The sequence below is a fragment of the Ascaphus truei genome, chromosome 3 (genome assembly GCF_040206685.1).
Source record: "Ascaphus truei isolate aAscTru1 chromosome 3, aAscTru1.hap1, whole genome shotgun sequence".
Taxonomy (NCBI): Eukaryota; Metazoa; Chordata; class Amphibia; order Anura; family Ascaphidae; genus Ascaphus; species Ascaphus truei.
In genome coordinates this window covers 437,318,579-437,326,402 of record NC_134485.1, presented here as the reverse complement: position 1 = coordinate 437,326,402, position 7,824 = coordinate 437,318,579, and positions in this window count along the sequence as shown.

Sequence of the window (7,824 nt, the reverse complement as noted above, 5' to 3'; positions counted from 1 at the left end):
AGGATCCAGGGCAGGAAGGGAGCAGCATCATCAGGAACAACCAGAAAAAAATACAAAACTCATCATAGTGTGGTATGAAAAATAAATATATGTCAATATGTGAAACTTGGCTCTTTAGATAACCTACTTACAAAATGTAAGATATATAATAGCAGGTTTGTAATTGTGATGGATCTTTGGACACCTCAGGTTTTGGGCTGCAGCAAACATCAGATAGGGGTGGTGTCAGGCAAGATGATGTTTTCACTCTGGCAGCAGCTTCCAATCAGTCATATGCAATCATACAAAGATAAGGGAAACAATAGTGCTTTACCAAATAACACAAAGTTTTATCGTGAAGACGAGCAGGAAATGTACTCACACTATATTAAATGAGCACATTCACATCATGGTTTCTTTAGGAATCAGGGTATTGGATCGGCAGATGGAGAGATCCCTCACTTCACTCCGCTTCCTTGTCCTCCACGAGGGTGCCCCCTCGTCCGGTGCCAGATGGATGGCGTCTGTCGTCACTTCCTGGCCTGGCGGTGACGACTTCCGGTGGGTGTGAGTAGAGCGGAGAGTAGGGGGAACGCCGGTCCAAAACTATGCCTCCGTGAATACAGCAGAAAGACAGTTCCCAAACGGTAGATACAGCTGGGCTCTGCTAACTGTCTGCAAGTTTCTTTAGCTCAACGCGTTTCACTGCATGCCGCAGCTTCCTCAGGCAACATTGCTCCTGAGGAAGCTGCGGCATGCAGTGAAACGCGTTGAGCTAAAGAAACTTGCAGACAGTTAGCAGAGCCCAGCTGTATCTACCGTTTGGGAACTGTCTTTCTGCTGTATTCACGGAGGCATAGTTTTGGACCGGCGTTCCCCCTACTCTCCGCTCTACTCACACCCACCGGAAGTCGTCACCGCCAGGCCAGGAAGTGACGACAGACGCCATCCATCTGGCACCGGACGAGGGGGCACCCTCGTGGAGGACAAGGAAGCGGAGTGAAGTGAGGGATCTCTCCATCTGCCGATCCAATACCCTGATTTCTAAAGAAACCATGATGTGAATGTGCTCATTTAATATAGTGTGAGTACATTTCCTGCTCGTCTTCACGATAAAACTTTGTGTTATCTGGTAAAGCACTATTGTTTCCCTTATCTTTGTATGATTGCATATGACTGATTGGAAGCTGCTGCCAGAGTGAAAACATCATCTTGCCTGACACCACCCCTATCTGATGTTTGCTGCAGCCCAAAACCTGAGGTGTCCAAAGATCCATCACAATTACAAACCTGCTATTATATATCTTACATTTTGTAAGTAGGTTATCTAAAGAGCCAAGTTTCACATATTGACATATATTTATTTTTCATACCACACTATGATGAGTTTTGTATTTTTTTCTGGGTGTTCCTGATGATGCTGCTCCCTTCCTGCCCTGGATCCTAAGCTATGTAAATAAAGACATACAATACAATATACTTCTGAGTTTCTGGGTACAGGGGACAGAAGAAGAAGAAAGAGGTTTTACTTTTATTTCTACCTGCCTTATTCCCCACACACTTTCCCTTGGACCCAGTCTGGACTCTCAGAGTCCCCCCTCAACCTTATATACGGTTGGGGCACCCACAAACCCTACACTGGTTGTCGTCACCTTGGCACTAGCTGGGGTACCCCCTTAACCTAGGGATTCCTTCAGCTACAGGAATCCATATTCATCCCTGTGCCTCATTTTCCTCTCTGGGCTGTGCTGAAGCAGGGAACCCTAGTGGTGAGTCGCGGTTAAGTTTTTAACGGGAGGTATTGCCGGGACAATGTGCCTACATGTATCCGAGAATCAGGCATGATTCCTGGGTATATTTATGGGGGAACGGACAACTCCGGACCCCAACCTCCTAGGCACATTCTGTTAACGGATCCTCCGCAAAGCACCCCTGAAACTCATCCCCTAGAAATCCCTGCTTGATTGCATGCCCGGAAAGGCAAAAACACAGAAAATACTTTTATTATGTATAGTACATTGGAATCATACAATATTACTGGGCCCAAGAGCTTACTATCTTGGACCCATATACACAGATCAGGGGTAACCAAAATGGGCTTAACCTGTATTTGAGAACCTGGTTACCCCCTACCGTCACAAGTATAACTCCTGATATTGCCCTATATACAGTGACTACTTCCTACGGTATAACTTCTGCGAAACTGCTTCCAGATTGAGACTAGATGTGGGAGTTTCTCTACCAGTGGTATTTTCTGAGAGCTGCAGAGCTCTTACAACGAGAGCTCTAAGGCTGCGGTCCCAGTCACTGCTACAGCAAATGCCTCGGCGTGCGCTGTGCGTATAAGCACCGCCCCTCAATGGGGCTGGGCCCAGTACTCACCTTCCCGCTGAAGGTGCAGCCGCGCCGTACTGACAGGTTTTTTTAAACTCAATGAAATTGAGTTTAGACCTTGTACCGGAGGCGCCGGCGGTTCACCCAATGAGGGCGAACCAGCCGCTTGATGTGATGGCCACGCCCCCGCAAATCCCTGACCATGACCCCTCCAGTCGCAATCTCCATCTCTCCCTGGAAGACCGCAGATTGCAGGTAACGCTGTGCACGCGCCGCCCCACCCCCGCCAGGAGCGCGTGTCACAGTGATAACTGGGACCGCAGCCTTAGCGTGTGCACTCGCTCTCTCGGCCCTCCTCCTCTCTCAGCCCTCCTCCTCTCTCGGCCCTCCTCCTCTCTCGGCCCTCCTCCTCTCTCCCTGTCACGGACCAGGTATTTACACCATTTAACCGGGATCATTCACTGAGCAAAACAAGATAGTAAAACAAATTGTCATTTATTCCATAGAAACAGACGTACACACAGGATTACAAAATACAGGACAAAACACACTTACTGGGACTCTAGGCTAAAAAACTAAACTTTCCTACTGTAGGTGAAATAAGAGGTAGGTTGACCGGGACTTGTCCCAAAATGTCCTGGAACTCAAATCGGCCTGAAGTTCCTGACGCCACCGCTGTATCCGCTCCGGAGATGTCAAAATCCCCTGACCGGGAGTTAGTACCACACGTCCTGGTAATCTTTTCGGCGTGTAGTTCCAGTCGCGACCGCTACGTTCTACTCACATAACTTGGCCCTGAATAGTGGGACTTATAAAACTTCTCACCTTTAAATTCCTGACACCGGTCGCTGCTATTTCTCTCAGAGCATCTTTTGTTAATTTCAAATTTGCCGCTGCTGTTCTCGCGCTTATAATCTCTCGTCCGGATTGGCTGAGGTATTCTTATAGTATTTCAGAGTTCATTCATGAAATACTACAGCCAATCCGAGCGTGGGAAGAATCCTACCAGCCAATCAGAGCGTTGCTAGTCTATCTAAGCCGAGCAAGCGTGGATTCGGATTCTGACAAGCGCACACGCCAACCTGGCGCCTCTGCCGCTTGTCAGGCAGAAGCCACCTGCGGAGTTAGGCTCCTCACAGTCTGGGCTGGGGCAGATGGTGATCCGAGGACTCCCATTCATCCCAGGACGTGAGTACTTGAGCCTAACTCCAGCACCCAAATGGCTTCCACACCTTGGCAACCTCTGAGGCTTTCATGTCCGGGACCCGAGCAGACTTGGTGGCACCAGACTTGGTAGCCACATGGTCTCTCGGAACCGTGGACCTGGGAGTCCCCGGCTCATAATACCGTGCACACGTATCTGTACTACACTGGCGACACAGTTTATTACACTGCGGCCAGATCCGCAAGCCGGGAGATTTCCCGGCTTGCTAGTGGCCGCCCCTCGGCGTGCCGCGCGTCATAGACGCGCGGTCACGCATCTTCGGGAGCGTGCGCCCCCTGCACGCGCGTCCAGGGGCTCCCCGAGGGAGCCCTGGTGTCCCGCGATCGCGGGACAGCGGCAGGGGGTTCCGGGGGACCCGGCGGACCCGGCAGCGGTAGGGAGAGCGCCCCGATCGGAGGGCGCTCTTCCGCTGCTTCGGCGCGCGCCCGTCACTCTCGGGCGCGCGCCAGGCTACTGCTGCGGCACAGAACGGGCAAATGCTCGAATAAACTGTGCCGCAGCAGTATAATACACTTTAATAAAGATATACTGTCACATACTTTCCTAAGTCCATATTCACTGCCGGATCCCCACACACTGAAAATTGGACGTACACTATTAAAACCCTCACAACCTTATCTAGGGTTGGAGCACCCCCAGAACCCCTATTCCAGGTTCTGGGTGATCAGGACATTAACTGGGCACCCCCCCCCCTCCTTATACTAGGGACCCCTTTACCGTTTCAGGGAAACCTTGCACTCCTGTGCCTCATTTACCTTTCTGGTCTGAGCTGAAGCAGGGAGTCCTGACGGTGAATCGCACAAGCGTTTTCAAGGGGACATTTTGCCGGATCAATGTGTCTCAATGTATCCAAGAAACCGGCCTGACTACCGGGTACATTTTTGGGGTATCCAGCAACTCTGGAACCCGACTTGCTAGACACATTCTGACAAGACTTTCTCCCTAAACCCCCCTCCCCCCACCCCCCTTGAAACTCATAGCCCAGTGATCTCTGCTTGCTGGCATTCCCCCCCCATCTCCCCCAGCGATCTCTGCTTGCTGGCACCTCCCCCCCCCTTCCCCAGCGATCTCTGCTTGCTGGCCCACCTGGAAAAGTAACAACACAAAAATCCTTTATTGTCGCAGATATACATGTGTAGCCAGGTCCCCTCTGCCAGTCAAGCCCCCCTCACCTTGCTAGCGATCGCGGGGGCCGCCGAGTCCAATGGTGGTCCTGTCAGCCGATCACAAGAGTGGGAGCGGTGAGGACCTGGCTTCAAGGGGGTTGCTGGGGACTCGAGCGGCCGGTTTTCAGGGCCGCAGACGCGTCGCTAGGGCTCCCGACGCTCCTGAAGCAGAGCGCCGCTATTCCCTATGTGTTTGCGCATGCGCAGTGAGTCCCTGCATGCAGTGGCCAGACAGGGACATTGCGCATGCGCAGTGATAAGCGCACGAACGCTAACCTACCAGGGAAGGCTCTTGGAAGGGACTACAAGTCGCATGAGCCTCAGCTGCAACCCATGTGACCCCAGGGAGCCAATAGGGCTACAGCATCTCCCTGCAGGGGAGAATAGATAATTTTCATGGGCTTGCAGCACGCTAGTCAGTCAGCGCCAGGAGCAGTTAGGGGAAGGAGGTAGGGTGCAGGAGTCAGTGACTCCCTGCACCAGGCCAGCAGCCCCCAAGGCCCCAGATAGCCCTGAGCCACCCAGTAGCTTTGAGTTCTTTCTGGGACAGGCCCCAGGTTAGGGAACCTGTCACTTACTATCCAGAGCCAGTTAGGGACACAGCCATCCAGAGGTTTGGGCTCAGACCTTCGCTGCTGCTGCAGCAGCCATCCGGGTGGGATCGCCCCGGACGGTAGTTCCTGCATTCTGCCGACATCAGGATCCTTTGTGAAGTTCCTTGGCAGGCCCGGGCACCGGAGTATCCGGCAGGTAATCCACAAGTGCACCAACGAGTCATATCACATTCACACGGGACAGAGTGGCTGCGCAGTCACACATATCTATCTCACTTGAAGGATGGGGTAATACTGTGTGGGGTTACTGGACACTGGTGGGATCATCCGGTGGAGGTGGAGGTAGCGTCCTGCAAGACGCAGTAGTTAGTGTCTCCTCTAGGGCGGGACACCTGTTGAGATATGTGCATATGCGTATGGTTGCTGCAAGTAAAGTCATTGGTTGTTTTACATACGTTGTGTGGAGTGATATTTATATTTCCTGTGAGGAACCACTCCCCCTCTGGTGGGAGCCATCGCAGGTGGAGGCACTGCACCAAGTACGAGGTTATTCACATAGTATTATACTTGCCCCAGGTTCCCTGTGGCGGAAGCTCAGTTCTCCCGTTTGCCTAACAGGTAAAGCACCACACCTGGCAACAATAGGTTCTCCGCACTCACAATCTATCTGCGATTGGGTGGGGGAATACCCGTTACATTTGGAGGCGCTGCTGAGATCCAGACTTGGGGTGCCCGGGTCCATTTTTTTGTCAAATTGTCCACCATGTTTGTTAAGTCCGGACACGAGGTCCTCGCCTGGGCCTTGAGGTTAGATGTTAGCCCCACCGTGTGGTGGCCGTAGAAGGCCTTCCTGCAAATATATCAGATGAGGTCTGTGCTCATGTGTGTAAAATCCCCGGGTGGTCGTACGCCCTTATTATAGATGCAGATCAAGACCCCACGTCCACGTGGAGTTCTATGCTTTTTGTGGTGACACACACGTGGGATATATGCCTGTCAGAGGTACCGTCCACATTGTTTATGCCAGGGTGCCTCCCTGAGGGTTACCCTTTAGTCTACTCTGACCAAGCGCCATGGCAACTTTCCCCAAGTTGGCAGCGTGCACGTGGTGCTGCGCTCAAGGCGCAGAAAGATCTTGCAGAAAACTGTCCGGGATTGGCAGGAAAACCTAAACACAACCCCCGCCAACTGAGTGACGCAGTGCAGAGCCAGAATCACTCATTGAAAGAGTGTGCTGCCCCTCCTTCACATCCCACCAGGGGGAGCAAGCACAGTGATCTTCAACCAGACACTGTTGCAGAAACAGATTATTTCCCCCCTGGGAATGAAATAGACTGCACAGAGTTACACTCTAACGCGTATAAGGGCCGGCAATTGCCCGGAATAGATGCACTCGCGCTACTGTGTCCCTGCCTTCAGGAAGCCTGTGACCAGGGAATCGACCTATTCCAGTTCTCGTTAGACTTCAAGACAACCGAGGTGGACGGAGAAATGTGTATACAATGTTTTAGTGCCAACTGTGACTGTTCTAGAGGCGAACTGGCGTGGGAGCCCGAATGTGTCCGCTGTGGGACATGTTTCTTGAAACCTATTATACCCCAGCCTGCAGAATCCGCAGAGGAAAAAGTGGTCGACTTTAATACGGAGCCGGTCAGTGTAGCTAGCCAATCTACTCCTCTCACAGAAATTTTGGAGGTTTCGGAGGGCCCGTGCGCTCTAGCTACGGTTCTAGACTCTGCTCTAGAACCACAATTTTTTCAAGCTACCATGATCAAAATGCATAGTTGTGATGCTGCGGTCATACCGAGTCAGTGTGCTATAACAGATGTTCCAGGGGGTCCATGTACCCCGGTTCTAGACTCGGTTCCACACTCAGGACTGCCGATTCCTGATCCGCAGATTCCGGAATCACAGGGTAAGGTGTCTCTACCCCCATCCCCTCTTAGTGATTCCAGCGGCCAACAACCAGCTGTGGTGATGTGCCAGCCGGCAGACCACACAAATGAAGCTGAAGATAAAGAGACATTTATCCCATCTGCTGCGGACCCTGCTGTGGGCCCATGTGCCCTACAATGGCCAGTCCGGCCTACTCCAATGGTACCATCGGTCCTAGGCTGGGGACCAGTACCAAACGAAGACAAGGGTGAGTTGACTGCCCCATGGGTGTCGGGTGTGAGCCTCCAGGTGACTGCGGAGCACAGTAGCTCCTTAAGTCTGGCCACCAGGGCGATTAGCTCCACTCGGCATCGCGTCCTGGCGGAGGTGTCCCCCTTAGAAGATAGCTGTCCAGGGATGCGAATGGACCAGTACCTACCGCCTATCGTCGAGGCGAAGAGAAAAGTCAGCCCCATTCTGATATCCAGTGAAGCACAGATGGTACCTGACCGTGTTCCAGATGAACCGGAACCTATCGCAAGACAGCGGAGTGGTGAGGAAACTCCTTCCTCCCCACAGGCTCCGATGGAGGCAGCCGTGAAAAAGGCTCCTGATCTGATTGTGAGCCCGTGCGCTCCAACCAAAATGGTCCCAGAACTGGGATCCAACGCTCCCGAGTTTTGAGACAGTG